The sequence below is a fragment of the Aulostomus chinensis genome, chromosome 4 (assembly GCF_037954235.1).
Source record: "Aulostomus chinensis isolate RoL2024-O1b breed Wild chromosome 4, RoL_Achi_v1.0, whole genome shotgun sequence".
Classification (NCBI taxonomy): domain Eukaryota; kingdom Metazoa; phylum Chordata; class Actinopteri; order Syngnathiformes; family Aulostomidae; genus Aulostomus; species Aulostomus chinensis.
The window spans coordinates 4,559,301-4,579,940 of NC_141323.1; the positions used below are offsets into that span (position 1 = coordinate 4,559,301).

Sequence of the window (20,640 nt, forward strand, 5' to 3'; positions counted from 1 at the left end):
GTATTAGCTGGGATGCCCCGTATTTGGGATGCGCCTCTCTCAGCTCAAATACAGGGCGTCCCAGCTAATACGGGACAGTCGGCAACCCTAGTGTATGCGTGTGTGTATTCTTTTAATATCAATCAAGTGTTGGGGGGTGGGGGGGTCACTGAGGGTATTAGGAGGAAGGTGCTACTTGATATCCACTCCTTACTTGCCTCTATACCACAGTGACCCACACCAGGGACAAGTTTGACGAGGGCTAACGTGGCTAAAAGACGCCAGCTAGCTCTGTTAGTGGCTACGCTAGTAGTGGCTAGGCCCCAATGAACACCGAGGTTAAACCACGGAGCCAGTGATGTATTTCAAAACAACTTGGCATGACAAGGCTTGGATTACTTCAGATGAACAATATGGAGGCATTTAGGTTGTTACTTTGTATTTCTAAACGCTGGATGACATCGCACCTGACCTTCCACTGGAATAAGAATGAGCAGATATTGACTGACTTTTCATTTTTGGGCGAATTATCCATTTAAACGAATGCAAGCTCCTCTAATCAGTCCGACTAAATATCAGACTAAGCCTCATAACTCCATTTTAGCTTGATTTGATAACATTTTAAAAAAAAATCTTGTGACGCAGGTTAAGTATTTTACCATAAATAAAGACACCAACTTTAATATTTATTTTTTTAAAAACAGTTTTATCTAAATTTGCTTGTAAGTAATGGTTGAGGGCATAGAAGCTTTTGCCCCACAGCATGGCTATGCAGCATGTGAATATGAATGCAGGTGTGTGACCTTGGCTCCTGCACTTCAGGAGACAGCAGACTGCTGTTTTAAGTGCATGGCCCCAATGCACTCAAGTGGTAATGTCACAGATGTTTCTGACCTTTCTTGCCTGGTGAAAACTCCTTGCTCTCTCACATGTGCACATGCACATGTACAAGCATGCAGTCTCACACGTACGCACACGCGCACACACACACAGGAACTCAGGTCATATGTTAACAAATTCACACTAGGCCCCTCATCCTGATGTTTTATTGTCTCTCCTTCCCTCTCCTCGCTATATGACAAGGCATAATGTTCCCCTGAACTCTCGGTAGCCTCAGAATGACACCGCACACAGGCGGACTCACACCTTCAGGTACATGAACACACTCCCACAGTGCCAAGTGACCAGGGTCACACAGGCAAGGCGGCATCGACATCAGAGGGCTGAGAAGGGGGTGCTTGTCAGAGAACCTGTTCTCACATCTGTCTCTGCTTTGACCTCTCCCTATGCTCTGAACTCTCCATGGCCACACACACACACACACACACACACACACACACACACACACACACACTCACAAGCAGCTGGCTGGAACCTATTAGAAATAATGTCTGTCAGGACCGGCTCAGCCCTGGTTATGAAGAACACACATACACTCTTCTTTTGGAAATTTCAAGGGCAATTAGTCCGTCCATGCCACCGGGGTTAGGCAGCACATCCGACTCTGGCGGAGAACCAGAGGAGAATCACTCCTAGGTAATGATGTGGAGGCGTGGCGGGAAGGGTCGTCCATGACTTTGGTCAAGATTCACTCTTAACGCATGTTCTCTCTCCTTTTATTCAAATGCAAGCCGAAGGTTTGTATTCATGCCTAATTGACTCAGCTCTTCCCGCTGGCTGTGTCCTGTCCACTGTCATATTAGCCAAAGTCAAGCCTTTTGTTCTACCGTGCGCTCATTACACAAAACAAGACACTTTTTTTTCTGAAAAAACAGAAGCTTGCACCCAGTCGAAGCATGAGAAGAAGCTGCAGCTGAAGCGTCTGAAGTACGGAAGTGTGTTGGATGGAGAGCCAAAACATGAGCCGCTAATGTTGGTTTATGATGAAAATAAATGAACGCAGTGGATATTAATGACGATCTCCCTCCCCGTTAAAGTTGGACTTCTGTTTCTTTTCAAATTGTGACAAACTTAATTTGTTTTTTTCAAAAGGAGGAGCCGTACCCTGTCCAAGATGGCTGACTTGCTCACGCATCAATCGGGCAGTGACTGACTTTTTATGTATGCCTTTCCTAATTGTGGCAGAAATTTAGAACGAAAGCGATCGACAAAATTTAATCAGGTCGATTCCGGAAATCAGTGTTGATACTCGGTTTCAACCACAAGAGCGACTGATTCAAAGCTGCTAGTTTGTCCTGCTCAACTTCGAGGCCGTTAGTCGCCATCACGGGTGACAGGTACGGCGCATGTACGGCTACATCCTTATGAAGTGAGAGAGGCCACGGAACTGTCGTCACATCTCAGCTTCTGACATGCAAATTAGTCCAAAAGGAAGCCAAGAATAATATGCTGATTATGCCCAAGTCAGCGACGTGTCCTCAGAGTCCGAGTTGGAGAACGCTGCAGAACCAGAGAGGCACGCCGGTTCAGTCACAGACGAGGGACACAACACGACGTTGTGTAGTAAGATGCAGTCGAGGAGGATCTAGAGAACTGCAAGCAGCAACGAGGATTCGGCAAGAAGTATTTTTCACCCAAATAACCTAGTACTCACGTCATAGGTCACAGCCGCCTCCCAAATACTACGCAGATTATTTAAAAAAAAAAAATTTTTAAATCTTAAAGGGGTCGTTCATCGGCTGTAGAGACGCAACAGACAGACGAGCTGTTGCCTCCTGTGTCCTGTCGCTTCAAGCAGATTTGTCAAAAAGTCAAACATTTGGGAAAATATGCAAAACAATGACACGAAGCAAAGCTGAAGCCGGTGATTGACACGAGCTATGAAATAACCTGAAACGTTACACGCAAAGCCAAAATCACAAGAGCGTTCGTTTACTGCGTTCAAATAGAAATGCAAATGTCACCTTTAACTTTCCATGAAATTACAAATAAAATATCTGTCGAAATAGTAAGCAAAGTAACAAGTGATGTCAGGGTTTTTTTATTGGACAATGTCTTTTTTTTCTTTTTTTTTTGCGTCTTGTGCAGGCCTCTAATAAATAAATCTAGAAATAATACGGAGAAAGATCTAACAAAACAGCGAATACCTGCTCGGATCTCCTGCTCGCACTTCCGTGTTATTTACTGACAACAAATGACATGCAAGCCCGAAAACACTCGGTTAAGGGGCGAACCGAAGATATGTTGGCGGTCAAAGGGCAAGTTCACCGTCTCCTTGCGTGCACATGATATGGGTCCCATTCTTGTGAACGTGACACCCCAGGAACACATTGAGGAGATAAGGTCAAAGGTCACAGAGACAGGCACGTTCGTTGTTTCTCTCACCTCCCATGAGCAAAGTATAAAGTGAACCACTTGAGAAAATGTCATTTCATTGATAGTAAAAACATCCAGTGGCCAGAATTAAAGGTCACAGGCACTTTTTTTTTTCTTGGTGTTTTTTTTAAAAATGTTTTTGATTGGCAGATGAAATCAGAAGGATACAGAAAAGAGGTAAAATGATATTTATGTGCGAATGTGTGTGTGTGTGTGTGGGGGGGGGGGGGGGGTGTTGCACCAGAGCGAGCATACTAGATTCTATAAATAAAAAATTCAAATAAATTCATTATCTTATATGAATGAATCAAATCATTGTCTAAATTATCTTAATTATTAAAAAAAAACCATCAATCATACATCTAATGAGGTTAAACGTGTAATTATGTTCTAATATGATTGATGCGCCGCTGGAGACCAGCGATGACGGGAGTCGTCCCAAAGCTCAACACTTTACACCGCTAGAAGTTTTACACGCTTTCCTCCACGCTCCAGTCTGGCGAAGCATCAACCGAGAAACCCCACCAAGTCAAAAATATTGTACGAAAAATTTACATACTAATCGAAGCAGCATGGAAGCATTGACAGACACCTCGGCTCTTGGTGGGGGATCGGAGATTAAGACCACAGGACGCAAAGCTGGGGAAGTCTCTCTTTGTCCCCCCTGAGTGTGCGTCTTCAAAGATGCCCAGCGAGAGGAGTTGTGCGTCGCATAGCCGGCGTATCAGCTACGCATGTCAAAAACCTTCTCACAGAACAAGACGAGGACGGAAAACAAAGGACGGAAAGGAGCGCCACTCGACACGTGCCGAGCTGATAAATGAACAAGTGAGTGTCACAGCAGCGTGAACCCAGAGGACGTGATGGGGAGCGGCAGGCAGATCAGTGGCTTCCCCCCGTGGACACATAACACAGAACACACAACGAGAGACAGGAATATGGCAGCGGTTCACTTTTTCTCCCCTAATTATCAGACGCCATATTGGCTCTCTTCAGGAGGAGAGGAGGTAATTTTGTTTCAGAGTCCTTTTGGGAAATTAATTCATTTTACTAAAGTGACTTGGTAATTACAGTGACATCAAGGTTAATTGCCAAATCTGTATTGCTTTGGTGCCGTCAACGTCAAAGAAATCTGTTCACTCAACAATCACCAGTAAACACACACATAAACACAAATGGCATATGTGGGTTGTATGTGCACAAAAGCCACAAAAAATAACCACAATATCAAAGCTGTAAAGATGCTTCATGGAAGACAAGTAAACAAACCAAAACAGTAAACAAACCCAAAGGTCACGACCCCGAAAAACAGCAGAGTTCCCGGCAAACTCATTTTTGACTTACAATACATCCGACGGGTTGAGCGCGGTATAACTTTTTTTAACAAAGCAGTTCATTATTTGTAATTATCAGCTGTGTGTGTGTGTGTGTGTGTGTGTGTGAGCTCTGTCCGTACTTGCTGAGATCGGCTATACGCTCCCAGAAAAGTTTGATAACAAAACACGGCCAAGTCAGCGATGCAACAGCTGGGTTATCATTATTACGAAATAGAATTCGTTTGTTCTCCGAGGACCAAATCAACAGTGAAGACGTCGTCCTCATTAACAGAACAAGGTGCCAACCGTGGTTGTTCTGAAGTATTGGAACTAGCGTGGAAGGCCGAAGAACAGAATGTTCCACAAATATAAGTGCTGATTTGCAATCTTCCTGCTTACCCTTTTATCCCTGAATAATTTGAATGAAATTATTTTTGCTTGGTGTTTGGTGCCCCTGTGCTGCAGCCTCATCAACGTACACTTTGATGTCTTCTTTAATGCGAGAGGGGCGGGTGGCGGTGGTGGGTGGCGGTGGTGGGGGGGGTTTGTTTTTCTTCCCAGAATCCTCCAGACAATATCGCTGCTTCTGCCATCAGTGCATAAATCATGAATGCAACAAAAGTAGAAAAGATTTCCACATTCGTGCAACGTGACCAGCGCTTTTTATGCTAAGAAATTGCCAACGGCATCAAATGCAATTAAAGGTAATTAAACAAACCCTGACAACTTAACAAGAAAGATGTGTCCTACATGCCTGCTGGAGTTCCTTCAAAGAGCTCTTCAAAGAACTAATGGCTGGAAGAGAACATGGAGGGTACTGAGACGTGATGTTCTCCCGAGGAGTTTCTTTCATGTGAGAGGACAAACACGGGTGACGCTAGTCTACGGCGCTACAGGTGGCTAAACACGGCAAGTCAGTCAGCAAGTAAACAACGCATTACTTAAGAAGAGGAACGGACCACTTGTGAGACCCCAAGGATACACAGAGGATGGGTTTGCCACAGGAAAACCTTGGTATCTGGAGTTCGATGGAGGTTCAGCTCATCTAAATATCAGGTACAACAGCTCAAGAAGACATATTTACAAGGGACATTTCACCCTCTCAACAGGCTGTTGTCAAAGATCCTTCATCATATGTTTATCTGGAAGGCAGAGAAGAACCAGACAAACCCAAGGAGGCCCTGCGCCTCACTCTGTCTCCTCTGTGCGCAGGTGTGGTCAGTGAATACAACAGAGCTCAGAGATACCGAACGCCCGAGGTCGAGGTGGGCCGGCCATTTTTGATGAGCTGCCATCGAAGACCAACTGCTGTAACTCCTCCCTCCGCGGGCGGATCCATTTGAAACTTCACATTTGACCATCGTCCTGAAACGCTCCGATGAAATCTACAGGTCACAACTTAGCGCCACCCGGTGGTTACAGGAAATGACATATTTTACACTTTGATGCATTCAAAACCTCCAGGTTACTGTATCCAACTGCGACTGGGTCACAGGCACCCTAACACCTTGGTGATGATCGTTTGTGAAGGCCGACAGTTTTCGTGACACGGTGAGATGGTTCGCTATGTCACACGAAAACGTTATAACTTGATTACAACTGATCTGATCTGCATGAAACTTTGCACACGCATCACACCAAGAAATACATGAAGCGTCATACGTGACTCGGCAAAAGTGCCTCATCTGTGCCCCCCAGAACTGATCCTCAGCCTGGAACAAGCCTGACTCCCCAATCAAACAAAAACATTCCTTTTTCTTACTTGGCTTTTAACTGGAAGGTTTCAGGCACGTAAACAGCAACGGAACCCTGTTCAGAACATGAATAACGAGGTATTCATGCAAGGGAACCTTATTTTGTCACATTTTCACAGGCAGAGGTTCATGGTAAGTTCACACTAATGAATGATAGCAAACGCATGTTTTAACAGGAGCGTCTCTAAATGGTTTTTTCATAATAACCGAGCTGAGCCACTGTCACCCTGGTCAGCTATCATCCAGAGTTCGTCACGGTGCAGAAATGATGTTGATCCACTCACAGTCAAATTGTAGGCTACTACGTTGCATATTAATATTAGATTTGAAATTATAACATTTGCCTGATTGCTTCCCTTGAATGAAATGTTAATTTGGTTCCGTTCCAATCTTGTACTGTCCAATAATTGCTGCAAAACACTGCTGCTGTCTGACTAGAACAGATCACTTTGCTCCCCTGACACATCCATATATGAAAGAAAGTGATTTTCATTAACGTGATGTTCATTTGTCTGGCTCTGATATTTGCGTCAATACGACAGGGGTATATTGTGTTCTGTGGATGTGCGTGGCCGCTGGAAGATGATGTAGCCTTACTGAGTTTATCGCGAACAAATCCATAATAACATACACACTTATTATTTAACACTATAAAATTCTGATTCATGTGAGTCTTCAGACCAAAGTCGGGTCGAACACACTTAACCCAGAAGCTAACGGCACTTGTGCAGCTCTTAACCAATCAGGGAGCAGCTCAAGGCCAGTTGATCCTTGATCAATGATGGGTCTTGATTTGCTCATTAGGCCCAGATGTGAAGTCTAATTAGGCTCACCAGTCTCAATTGGTTCTGTATCAAAACACACACACACACACACACACACACACACACACACACACACACACACACACACACGAGGCGGCCACCCCAGACAAACTGAGCTTCCTGAGTGATCAATGTCTCTGTCATCCAGGGCTGTGTCCGGGGCGCCAGGCAGGGCCGGTGAGCCGCTGCGGCCAGGCTTGGGGCTGACATTAGCGGACACAGGGTGAGTGATGTCAGCCGTCCACTCCCAGGGGGCGGCAGAGGCAGGGGATCTCGCCAGGCCCTAAGCAGTAGGCTTGGAGAAAGGTCACTGCTCAGCCTGGTGTGATTAATAAGACAAGAAGCTGAGTGTCCCCAATGCCATTATCAATATCCGTGGCCACCAGCTGCCCTAACTGCATATGCAGTAGGAGACACACACACACACACACACACACACACACACGCACGCACGCACGCACGTGCAGGGAAAAAAACCCCAAAACAAAACACGGATGATTCAGATGCAAACATAGCTTTGTCTAGCAGCCATGCACGGGTTTGCTTGTTAATGCGAGAGGTCAGCTATCAATTAAATCATATTTATTCACAACAACAGCTCTGACTCAACCTGATTCTGGTAATGACGAACAGCGAGCAAATCCGAGAGGTGAAAGTCTGGGACTAAAATGTCAGAGCAGCCTCGGCGACAAACATGACATTTAAACAGACATCTGTTTCGCTGCTCTGTTTCCCCACCAACCAAAAAATATTTATCCTAACCGCGGTTATCCCATGTAAATACGGAAAAGAGAAATAAAAAAGAAAGTACCTCTCGCACTAGCCAACACTGCAAGCCATTAAAATAATCGTGAATCCTCATTTCCATGCAACACGCTGCGTCTCGCTGAGCTCGAGCGAAGTCGAAACAAACTGATTTGGACATCAAAGCATGCGAAGTTGACTGGAGTGGTTCTCCTCTGCAGCATCTTATCTCACTCCTTCTCCTCTCTCCATCCTCCTGTATTAGCTTTTAGTTGAACCCATCAGCACTAACAAGAAAATCTTGCTTCCTTAAATCAATTAGCCTCCGCATGTTGAGTGTAACTAATAGCCCTGCTGAATCCTAGATTAAATATGCTAGATACAAGCCGGGTATGAAGCGGGATAGTTAAGATAATTAAGAGTGATAAATCCTTAAGAGGAGGAGCGGGGATCTGCAAGAGCTAGCGAGAGACGCTAGGGGAAGACACAGGAGGTCAAGATGGGGTTGTTTAATAGGGGAGTGATAGGATGAGAGGCCAAAAGAGCAGCGAGGGAGAGAGAGAGAGAAAGAGAGAGACAAAAAAAGTGTTGAGGAAAAAATAAAAATGAGCTGGAGAGCCCAGTGATGGAGCGGGAGTTGTTTTCAGCCTTGCCTCGAGCGGCCCAGATGGCAAGGGCTCGTCTTCATCTAGCCCTCAGTGCATTTGGCAGCAGCTACTCCTCACCACTGGCGAGTGTACATCTCTCTCTGTCTCCTCGCTCTCGTTGGAAAGCTGCATTAGCACGAGCCGTGAAAGATTACCCCACATTTTCACACTCCACAAAGTCTTCCGTTTTAGCACTCTGACCTCTGTCTCACATTTCTTTTGCGTGCAGATGTATGGCACTCTGCACTGGGCTTCCCATTCCACTGTGATGCAGATCAACCTTTCCTTTTCTAGACATGCGGGGAGCTTTTTCAGTCTGAGACAACAACGTGCTGAATGCCTGACCCTGACACACCAATCTGCACACTCAAGTCTTGCTTAAAGACGCAGTAGAGTGAACGCCTGATGCTTCACCTTGTGTGTGACTGAGGGGAGAGGAGGCCACAAGGTGGTCACACAGAAAAATGAGTAGAAATGCATGAGCCTAAAGTGTTGAAATTCAGGCAAAACTTCCGTGGCGGTACTGGTTCATGAGGCACCGCAACATTAACCTTAGCCTCTGTCTTTACTGTGTCCTGTATTTGGATTCTCTAACTTCTCCAAAGGTGAAAAGGAAAAAAAAAAAAAAAAACAACCAGCAGGTATGAGAATAGTTGCCCTCATTTCCCAAACCGTCTCTGTCGTCACAGCGACCGACACTGACACGCGGCCGACTCAAATACCTGGAGTTCACCACACAGCTGCGCCCTGGTCGGCCCTGCCGACCGCCTCACACACACGTCAGCTGTCACTGGAAGAAGCGGAGTCGAAGCTGTCGGCTTAAAAAAAAAACGGAAGATTTCGTATGCGAAAAAAACTTTGACTGTGTAAACACTGCAACAGAACCCACACCAACTGCCTCCTGGCTCTGGTCTTGACCCAGCCTCGCTCTGTCTTAGTCCCGGCCTTGATTCTGTCTTGACCTCTCAAAGTCTTGGTCTTGTCTTGGTCTCAGTCTCGCCCTGCCTTGGTCCTGGTCATCCCTTGGTCTTGCCCTAAATTAGTTTCAGTCTCAACTCTGTCCTAACCCCTCAAGGTCTTGTTCTTGTCTTGGTCTCAGTCTTGCCCTGCTTTTGCCTCAGTCTTGGTCATGACTTGGTTTTAGTCCTGGCTCTGTCTTGACCTCTTGAAGTCTTGGTCTGGGCCTTGACTCGGTCTTGCCTTGGTCACGGTCTTAACAACGACACTAATTCATGCCTTCCCCCCCCCCATTCTCATGTGGAAACATCTCTTTACGACATCAATTTCCCTTTAATTAAAGGATTTTCATTTTCAAACTTCTGGCGTACGGTTTCATAACATACCTGAGATGTTAGTTTGCTCTAATAGCCTTTTATCTAACCGATGTAATAGTAAAGACAGCGAGAGGCAGATTGTATTACAGCATCACGCACAGTTGGATTCACACACCAGAACTTGATGAGGGACGTCTTTTCCACCAAGCTAATAAAAGCTTAGCCAGCTCTCCATCACTGTGAGAGATGCTTTATATTTTCCTCTGTCATCCCCGAGAGAGGCAGACCTCTGATTTAGAGAGGGCTGCACAACAATGACTTTTATTAGGGAGGTAAATATTAGTGTTGGAAGAGCGAGATTCACAGCTGGGGCCGACGCGGCGTCGACTCTGTGGAGGCAGTAACCAGATTGTCCCAGGGTTGTTGAATTTCACTCTTTTGTCACTTTGGAGTAAAATCAATTGTTCTCATCGATACCTTTGTTCCATGAGATTGCATCTTCATTTTAATGAGATAACAGGAAATGAAGGCCTTCTTTAACTTTAAGGACTTTAGACACTTTGAAGCATTACTTCATCCAAAAAGTGCCATTTGCCTTTTAAGTACTCATAAATTGACGTCTGGAACTCACAAAGAGGCTTTTCATTCCTGCGTCACTTCTCGGTGACTCCAGAACACAGACAAGCACCAGCCACATGTTCTTAGCTTGAAGCTAACGGAGACCGACGATTAACAACAGCCAAACTGTCCAAAATGTCCCGGTAGAAACGTTCAATCGCATCGCCCAAGTCTTCTTTAGCGGTTAACAAAATACACAAACTCTGGTTCCAGCTGAACACAAACTAGAACTCTTCCCGTTCGTGGAACCCACTACCTAGAACTTAAGAGCTACAGCTAAAGCACATGTGGTTTTTTTCCTGTTTCTCCAGTCAGAAAGGCAGCTTAGAACAAAGCACTCTTTTTCTTAGTTTTAGCGAAAGCTACAAATTGAATACCAAGATAATTAAATAACGCATTCAACTCCAAAGAGTGATGATTAAATACGATGACCCTTGAAATTAATGGTGCATTCAATCAGGAGAGTTCTATCCAACTACCAAGTTACAAAAACTAGCAAAGCATGACCAACATGGTCGCTGGATTTCAATATTAGGGGAAAAAAAAAAGGGACCGATAACCTCATTGCTAGAATAAATTATCACAAACATGAGAAAACTGAGCACCACAGGTCAATATCTCGACTGATTTCTGTCAGTTATGGCATTAAGAAGCTAGCGAGAAGGCTAACATGGCCAAACAGTATATTGATTTACATCACCATCAGTTGAGCAAAACAAAAACAAAAACAAAAACAACCAAGCACTTCAATTCACAATGAGGAGACTTTATTGGAGGTAAACTGCTCGTATTTCAGCAGAAACGCTGCTGCTGAGTGACATCAAGCCTTCTGAATGTATTTAGGGTTCAGCATTTGTCTAGAGAATGTTGCCGCAGTTAGGCAAGGCTAACAGCCTTCGACTGAGCAAGACACCAGGGTTTTGCATTCATTCCATGTGAACATGCCATGTACAGGTGTCAAAAAACAGAGGCTGAAGTGTGGTGGATCGACTCCAACAGCTCAGCGGTGCTTTAGAAGACATGCAGTCGGACACGAGAGCGATGCCACGGTGAAGCGATGCCTCGTATTTTAGAAGGCAACCCTTCTCCTCCTGCTTTGCAGCGTCGTCATCATCAATTGGCACCCGGCGAACCAGACAGCCGAGACGCAATGAGACAAGTCATGTTGGAAAGTGGCGCAGTAAAGTCAAAGTAGGTTTTTAAAGTGCGATCGAATATGACGTGTAAGCAAGACGAACTGAGCGGTGGGAAAGGGTTCACTTAAAGAGAAGTGATATTCATCACGCTTGTCACCATCTACGTCGACGGCTCGTGAAAGTTAGAGGTCTCCCAAAGTGGGAGTAACAGCCACCCCTGTCCAACCTCTGCAGCCGCACCTAATAAAGTATTATTTGCCTTTGTAATGGCTGCCGTGACAGATTTGAGATTAGCCCGGATAAATATAAAGACTGGCGGTTTTACTACATGGCTCATTGGTGTGGCAGATGACAGTTATTACACGCGGCGGGTAAAGAGGGGGAGACCATTGAGGAGAGCAGGGAAAACAGAAAAGGCAGATGGATGATAACGGCAGAGCAGGTGTTTTTCCCTTTTTTTTTTTTTCCTAGGATGAATAAAATAACATTTGCTTAATGATTTTGGAGCAGATTTTTGAACGAGAGAACAACAGATATCCCCATTGAAACCATGATTAGGAGGAAGGTGAAGGGAGGCGCCATTACTGTCATTCCGCTTCTTAGGGAGTTGAAATATTTCACGACTGTTTTCTTTACTTTCACGAAACAACGCAGTAAAGATAGTTTACGATGGTGTAACATTCATAAATAAGTGATAAAGCAATGCTCCAGCAAGGACATAAAAAATAAAAATAAGGATCTGAGAATTTCTTTTGGAAATGGTTCGGTCCTGACTGTCGGCTAAAGGGGATGTAGGCTCCCAGCAGGGCTCCAGGGGGCGCTGCTGTTGGGGTTGCCTGGGTTCTGTCACCCTGTCCATCACTCAGAATGTGCCTCATAACGTCTGTGTTTATGTTGTAGTCGTAACTGGGGTTTTATATGAAGCCCTATTTCAGCTAACGGATGGATCATGAATGGAGCACCGGAGCCACTTGCTCACTGGAAATCAGGGTCGTGCTTGCCAACTTGGAACGGTCGACGTCGCCACATGAGGACAGAACCGCAGACGCAGCACATCTTTCGGTTCCAGCTCTTCAGAAGAGAACGTTCTTATCCTCCTCCATTACCCAGATATGCAGCATTCTTGGCCTCCGTGGGTAATATCTGGTACAGTCTCTTCTTTTTGGCCACGATAATCACGTTGTCAACGCTCATACTAAGCCAATCCCAACTGTAGCTACATTGTGGCATGTATTAAAGAGTGGCATAGAACGCTTCATGGTACGCAAAATTATAAAATGTTCCCCATAGAATCATCTCAGATCATTTAACACCAAGATTAGACGTTTCGCTCCAATCGCTCACATGAAAGACAAATGGCAAACAGGAAAAGTGAGCGTGAGCAAACCCGCAGTCAGCATGAAGTGAAGACAGTGCTCCGTCAGCCGGCCCATTGGTTCTCTAGTAAATCGTTTTTATTGACAGGAATCTCTCGAACCCGTCAAACGTCTGCCAGCTGGTCGGCTCCCGCAGCACGGATGGAACCCTCAAGATGCTACCGGGCGCTGGGCCGGTTCTGGCGATGGGTCTACCCACCCCGTGGAATGTCAAGAAAAAATGATTGTTATCGTCATCATTATTTTGTTCATCGAAAGGAAAACAGCCTAGAATGTACCCAGCCTGATCTCACGCCCCTGGCTGGGTGGACAGCTGAGCCCACCCCTCACACTCAACACCAGCTGAGATCTCAGCAGCTCCTCCGCTGCAAACCAGCGCTGTTCTCACCGCCGTATCGACGCGCGCTGATCTTCATATGCGAGATACAGCTGAGTCAGCAAACAAACCGCTTCAGCCGCACTCGGCGTATCAATACATCTCAAAATGACACGTGGATGTTCATCTGTTGTTGAGTTTATCAGGTTCTCTCTCCTCCTGAGCTGCTGACTCCCGCTGCAGCGTGAGGAAGAGCAGTGAACACACGCAGTGATTCAGCCTCCTGACCCGTGAGCATCGACGGGAGCGCCGCTCAGTTTCTGACAGAGAAACAGAGAATCACGTCATTTTGTTATTGACGATAAACGGCGTTGAGGTAGGACAGTTGTTGACAAGATCTTATGAAGTTACTAATGAGGGTCCTCATTAACACCGCAACCACTAGTGCTGCTACTTAATGACACTAATTAAGGAAAGTAGATAACTTCAAGGCGCTCATAGCTCCACTGCATGCACTTATTCTATGTTTCTGACCTGCTGCCTGTCACTCATGGTGACATACAACAAATTCTAGTTTGTGACATTTCTTCACCACCAATGCACTCTCATCTTCCAATTAAAGCCTGCATAATTAATTCAACGGCGAAAAATGTACAATATGGACAATTCCATGAATCTTTGCACTGGCATAATTCTACAAGCCCCCAACCCCGCACGTGTAGTTTGCAGTTGTGCAGAACAAGAAGCCTCCAACTTGGGTACTTTTGAGGATTTCACAAATGTGTGTATGCCATTAAATATCAAATACAAAAGAAGTGCGTTCTTTAAGTTTGTTGTTGAGTTTATTGACCAGAGGAAGTTTAAGTGAGAGTCTGAAAACTCTTTGAAAGAACAGAAATGAGATAATTTGGCAAAAACGAGAGAGAGAGAGAGGGTTTCTGATTTCAACGTCCCACAGGTAAAAGGGTTAGAAAAATTGTGTAGTTAAAAAGAAACAAACAGACAAACAAACTAAAAGTAACCCACTTCCGGCCAAAGCCCGGCCCACTTCTGGTTTACGATCCACAAACAGGAACCCATTCAGGAGAAATTCAATGTGAGTGACCTCTGATTTGCAGGACCGCCTGATCGTTACATTCACACAGTTACACATTCATTCCCGGAATGTACATATACATATGCAGTATAGTATGTAGTACAACACCCCCCCCCCCCACCACGCGGCCCTGACGGAGCACGTTCAGGATGATTTCTGTTTAAAAAGCCATCCTGGAGAGAGAAAGCTGGTGCTGATGATCTTTCTAGCAACGTGGACACGATGCCGGTGAGACCTGGCGGGGATCCCAGCCAGTGACGCTTTCACAGGAGCAGAGATTTCTGACAGCGCTCCTGGTTCGCGGGAAACCCTCTGACGGCGTGAGATGTAACAAGTCAGACGAGCGATTTCCAGCATGTACGCTCACTTGTTTGTGTCTAAACCTGGTAAGATCTCAACACGGCTCCTCGCTTTCTGTTTCTGTTTTGGGAATTACAACTGACAGCAAATTATTCACCGCCGCTGAAATAAAAACAACCCTTTGTTTGCACACTGAAATGTACTGAAACAGTTTAATGATGGAGGAATAATAAAAGTAGATAAAAGTTGTCCAAACAACCCAGAGAAATAAAACCAAAAAAAACAAACAAAAACGATTTAAAACAATTTTAGTTCCTGTTGAATAAATTGAATTTCCAAATGAACCCTTTCTTATTTTGACCTCGAAATCAAAATAATTAAAAACCTCAAGTGTATTAATTAAGAGAAGAGAATGCCTCTGTTTATAGATCCGCTGCAAAGTTTCCTGAAAGCAGTTTTAGCAAACCAGCTTATTCTAACGTGTAAATGGGGATAATGAGTTGTAATCTATTTCAAGCCTGAGCACACTTGTTAAAAAACATGTACTACAGTTCTTTGGTGGAGTCCCCTGACAGGTACTGCACAGGTCTGTACTTTCCAGAGTCGATAACGAAGAATGAAGTAGGACGTGCCAAAAAAAAAAAAGGAGGATTATCGTCTGAGGAGGATGAATTACAAGTGACTACTGAGCCTTTTATGTGATTTTGTTAACTAACAAAGACACAAAAACTAAAAGTATACAGCAGCTTCTCGACATTTTTCCACTTAGTAGTCAGGCTCCAACTCCAGATCAGTCATAGCGAAGATATTGATATATTCCTGGCATATTTCCCATCACCCCCTGCAAAGCGTTGCAAAGCTGCAAGTCTCCTCACTCAGTGCAACAATCAGAAATGACCTTAATGTTGACAACAAGGACACCAGCAATGGATTACTTGTCAATTTGACTGCATAACAGAATCATGGAGTTGGAAGATGAATTACTCTGCAAACCAAGCAAGACAAGTGGTGTGTGTGTTCATTTAAACCCGATTTATGTATTTAACGGCTTACGGCGAGGCGTACGTGACAGAGTGCCACCAGGCGCTTAATTCAGATGTATTACAGAGAGCACTTGTGACTGACAGCCAAAACATAACGCTGGGAACAATTATTCATGAGGCCCACAGTTTGAGGACGATTGTTTAGTTTTTAGCTCAGAAGAGGACTCCCCCCCCCTCCTCCGCCTCCTCCCTCCTTCTCCTCCAATAAGCATCTATGAGGATCTATTTGTGAAGGTGTGCGGCGGTGTTAAAGCGCCGCACGCCGCTCCTGTATTTGATAAGTGCCCTCAGCGTTATCATCGTTGTCGTCAACAATGCCGCCACCGTTGCTGATTTAATCACAGCCTGTCAATGTGTCCACAGCGCTGGAAGCTTTTGTGTAGCGCGTTGATCATCATGTGTTACAGACGGCCGGCACAAAGGGAAGGCCACTCTTGATCAATATGCCAGCAGAGATGACAGCCGCGTCCCTGAGCAGGCGCCTCTGTGTTTGCATAAAAGATGGGCTTCATTTCTTCCACATCCGTGTCATCTGCATCATATTTATGCATCATATGTATGCAAATGGCCTTTAAATGTTCTTCCAGATAGTGTCATACATATTTGTGAGTGCGGCCCTTGCCGTTTTCCACACGGCCACTTATCAGTTTAATACGCTCCACTCACCTCTGATTCTGTCCTCGCGCTCCACCGCAGCCCGCCACTTCACTCCCGGTGGCTTGCAACATCGCGCGTTTCGCCTTGTGATCTGACATCTTCTTCCTCTTTGAGCTTCAGGAAACCTTCATCAAGGAGAAAAGCAAAAAAAGAAAAAGAAAAAAGAAAAGCCACAAAACAACATCATTAAAGGAGAAATTCTTTCTGATTCATTTGAGCTTTCAGGCTGCGCACATCACATCTATTTAGAGGCGGCAAATTGATTCACTTTGCCGTCTTTGCATCACATTTAATTCAACCGGCTTTGGGTGAAATGCGAAACATGCGTCGTCGGGGATCTGGTTTGATTTAGATTTTTTTTCTTTTTGTTTTTTTAACTGCAGATGTGTTTTCCTATGAAATCTCATTTATTAAATGTAACTTAGCAGAGGAAGACAGCGGCAACAAACAAAGCCTGGTGATGAAAAGCTGTAGATTAGGTTGTCAAACTGCTTCAGCTCTGATTTATCAGATAGGGGAATTGCTTAAGATAACAGCAATTCATTTTATTTTTTTTCTCCGGAATTTAAAAGCAGTCTTATTTAAGTGTGATGGGGAGAGGACATTTAAAACCACTTAGCAAATAAACCTTTATCCAGACTACCAATTAGAGACCCGTTGCGGTGCGAAGTCATAATTATAATAGTATTTTACAGTGTTACATGTTTTTTTGTTTTTTTGGTGTGCTTTAATGTAGTACTGGATGAAGTTATGCATACAGAGTATGGACAGAACAGAGTCAAGTCCTCTCCCCAAGTAAAACCACAAAACATAGGTAGTAAAATTAACATTTATACAAAATCAACCAGAAATAGAAGAAGGCGGCAGAATCAATAGCGTTTGAGGGGACGGTGACCTTTGACCGCCAAAATCTTTTCCGTTCATCGCTGAGACCTCACGCACAAACAGAAGCCTTCTGATGGACGTTTGCTAATTGACCCTCACATCATATTCAGAAAGGGTGTCACTGTCATCGTCTCGCTCTCTCTCTCTCTCTCTCTCTCGTTCTATCCCCCACCAACCGGTCGAGGCAGATGGCTGCCCTCCCGTAGAGCCCGGGTCTATTGTACCTGTTAAAAGGAAGGTTTTCTTCCCCGTTGTCTCAAATTTCTGGGTGTGAATTCATCAAAAGATTGTAGTTGGTTCTAGGTGTCCGTGCTTTCTCAGTAGAAGCCCCCAGACTGTGGAACACCCTACCAAGACCAGCCCATCCGTCGACTCCTTCCACTCCTGGTTCCCGAGTGTTCAACTCCCTCTGATCCGTTGATTTGTGTGTCAATGCAGCATTGTTGTTGGTGTTGTTTTCTGTTGGGATTTTGTGACGTTCTAGTATTAGAAAGTACATATATTGGTGTAAAAGGGAAAAAAAATGCCCAAAAATGAAGCACTATACCAACAGATAACCGAATAAGTAGTGAGTGATTACACCCCCCTCATTCCGCCATCCCAAAATGTAATATTCTAATCTGTGCAAAGCAATTTTTATAACTAAAATCAGAGCTCTTGGCATGTAATTATTTTTTAAAGTGAAAATGGTTTGCTTATTTTCATAAATCTGATTTGGCAGTGATTGGTTGCGGTGTTGACCAGGTTGCAACCTGATTTTTTGCCTCAGGTAAAGCTACAACCATTAATAACCTCAACAATGGCTCTGTTCTGTTCCCGTGTCCCAGTTCGCCGTGACATGGCGAGCCAGCGAGCACAATGGCAGGAGCTGATCCCCGATCCCAAAGCAGCTAAACAGAATTCAGACACTCATTCATTGTGTTTCTTACACCTCCGCCTCTCTCATTCTGACGTGGCACAAAAAAAAAGACTCTTTGTTTCACGCAAGAGTAAAGTAGAATTCTTCTTATTTTACACTGTTGGGCCGGTTTTAAAAATGCCAGCCTGGCCTTTCACCATTTTCTGACATTTATAGACTAAACAATCAATTGATGGACTAACAGGCACCCGAGTCAATTAAGACAATTTTCTGTTAGCCAGAGCAAATTCACATGTCAAAGTTCACCTAAATCAAACCCGACTTGAAAACTGACGTTGCATGAATTCACCTCTGCAAGTCAATCAATGATTTTCCTGCAAACTGCAATAATTCTCAGCTTCTCCTGTGTTCGTCAAGCATGACCCAAAAACAAAGCCACTAAACGCTCTCGATTTCTCAAAATATCAGAGCTGGAGTCCCAACGCTGGCTTTCCCCAGTAGAACGCACCAAACCACCTAAAGCGAGGCTAAATCAATAGCGCGAGCAGGTTAATAGCAGCCGTGTTTTGGTAAGGCCGCGCATCAACTATTAATTAGCTGGTGATTAGAGTCGGCTGGTGAGAGAGAGATTCAGAGCCCGAGGAGACTACTGTCCTTGTGCTGCAGCAGGATGCATCACACACCACTAAAGAGGGAGACACAGCCTCTCCATCAATGCGTGTTAGTGTGTCCCTTACAGAGGTGCACCCAAAAAACGAGAGCGCACCGAGTGAGTTTGTGATCCACACAGAACGAGACAAATTCTGTGTGATTTCAATCCATCAAGACTTGACACTGATTTGCTCCTCAGCCCTGATAAAACCAGAACCAGAAGAGCTTTGATAAATTCATCTGAAGGGCTTGGAAACAAACCAATGAGAGACAGACATGCCAGTTCCAGCGTCCAGGGGAGTTCACTATCCTGGGTGGGTGCCAGTGACCGGGGGCTCTGCTACAAAGCCAACATATCCAGGATATCTGTAAGTGAGCTGGCTTGACTAAAACAAACAAGTGGAATATTGGAGGAGGTGATCGTCCAGTTGTTTTGGAGACTTAGTTGAAGGGCGTGGAAAACACACTCCAAAAATCCAAGTACCAGTGTGTGCTTGACAGGGCACAAACCCTTGTTCCTGGAGGTCAAGAAAATGTAAATAAATCTCTGCAGGCAAGCTGGAACCCTACACACTCCTGTACACTGAGCAGCCATAACATGACCACCACTGACAGGTGCCACCGTAATGAGATAATCAATGACATCATTGATTATCTCTTTACTGGGGGGGGGTATCAGAAAGCTAGTGCACATTTTGCCTGTGCTGGAGGGGGAACAAACGGGCGTGCGTGAAGACCTGACAACAGCTTTGTGTTGGCAGGACGACTGGGTCAGACCATCTCCTCAACCGCTGGTCTGGTGCGTTGCTACTGGTCTGCAGAAGTCAGGACCAGAGTCAGAACAAAAGGAAGGAAAAGTGGTGAACCGGCGACAGGATCGTGAACGCCCAAGATACACGGATGCATGTGGAGGGAGAAGGCTGGCCCTGTTGTTGGATAACGAGCTGTACCACACTGCAAAACTGGTTCAGGAATGGTTGAAGGACCAGAAGAACAAGTCTGAGGTTTGGATTCGGCCTCCATATCCTCCAGATCTCGATTCCAATCGAGCATCCGTGGGATGTGCTGGACAAACACACTTCAGGAGGTCTTGCGGAGTCCAAGCCTCGATGGACCAGGCTGTAAAAGTGGAACCGACCCAATATTAGGCAGTTATGTGTCCGCTGCCAGAACAAACAGAGCCAGCGCAGCTGGGTAAGAACCCTGCTCCAGGCTGCTGGGGGAACGCATCATGCATGTCTCCAGTGTTTTCCAGGTTAAAGCTTAAAGAGCTTTACAATCATGAGGCCAAGAGGAAAATAAAACTCATCCAGGGAGGCTGTAGGGGTGTAGACTGGTCAGTAGGTGGTGTTTTAAGCTGCTCTGGAGCGTCTTAGGTCTACAGCATGAGTTACCATGGCAATATATCCTGTTGAACAGTGCATCACCCTCACAGTCCTGAAAAATCCTGGGTTAAACAGGAAGACACTTCACTAATCCAACAAATCCGCCGTCATGATTCAGAACGCTGGCAACTTAACACACACACACACACACACACACACACACACACCTGATTGGTCCTTTCTTGCTCTCTCCTACCCAATTCTTCCTCCAGATAAATGTATCCCGTGGAGCGAAGAGACAGCTTGTTTTTAGGGATATTGTTTTCACTGTTTGGCATTCATGTTTCCACGGAGGATAATTGGAATACACACCTCTACATTGGAGATTCAAAGTAGAGAAAAACAGAGAGGATATTGGATTGCAGTTCAATTGTTCGTAGCGCGTCGGTCTGATTACAAAGGTGTGTGAGAAAAGAGACAGGTGTAACTTCACGCGACAATTTTTTTTCCCTTCTAATTTTTTTCTTTTTTTTTTAAATGGAAGCACTTTTTATCTGCCAAATT

At 45.0% G+C, this 20,640-nt stretch overlaps 1 long non-coding RNA gene across 5 annotated transcripts in view; it reads right to left on the bottom strand.

Moving 5' to 3' along the window:
- The window catches only part of LOC147262366 (uncharacterized), a 136,250-nt gene that overhangs the window by 16,467 nt on the left and 99,143 nt on the right, over positions 1 to 20,640 (bottom strand). For 4 of the 5 annotated variants that reach the window (XR_015112539.1, XR_015112540.1, XR_015112543.1 and 1 more), the window contains exon 4: positions 16,366 to 16,481. This is a non-coding gene — a long non-coding RNA (uncharacterized LOC147262366). Of the gene's footprint in view, positions 1 to 15,968; positions 16,232 to 16,365; positions 16,482 to 20,640 lie in introns of those variants that run through there. The other variant, XR_015112542.1, reaches the window with a different exon arrangement.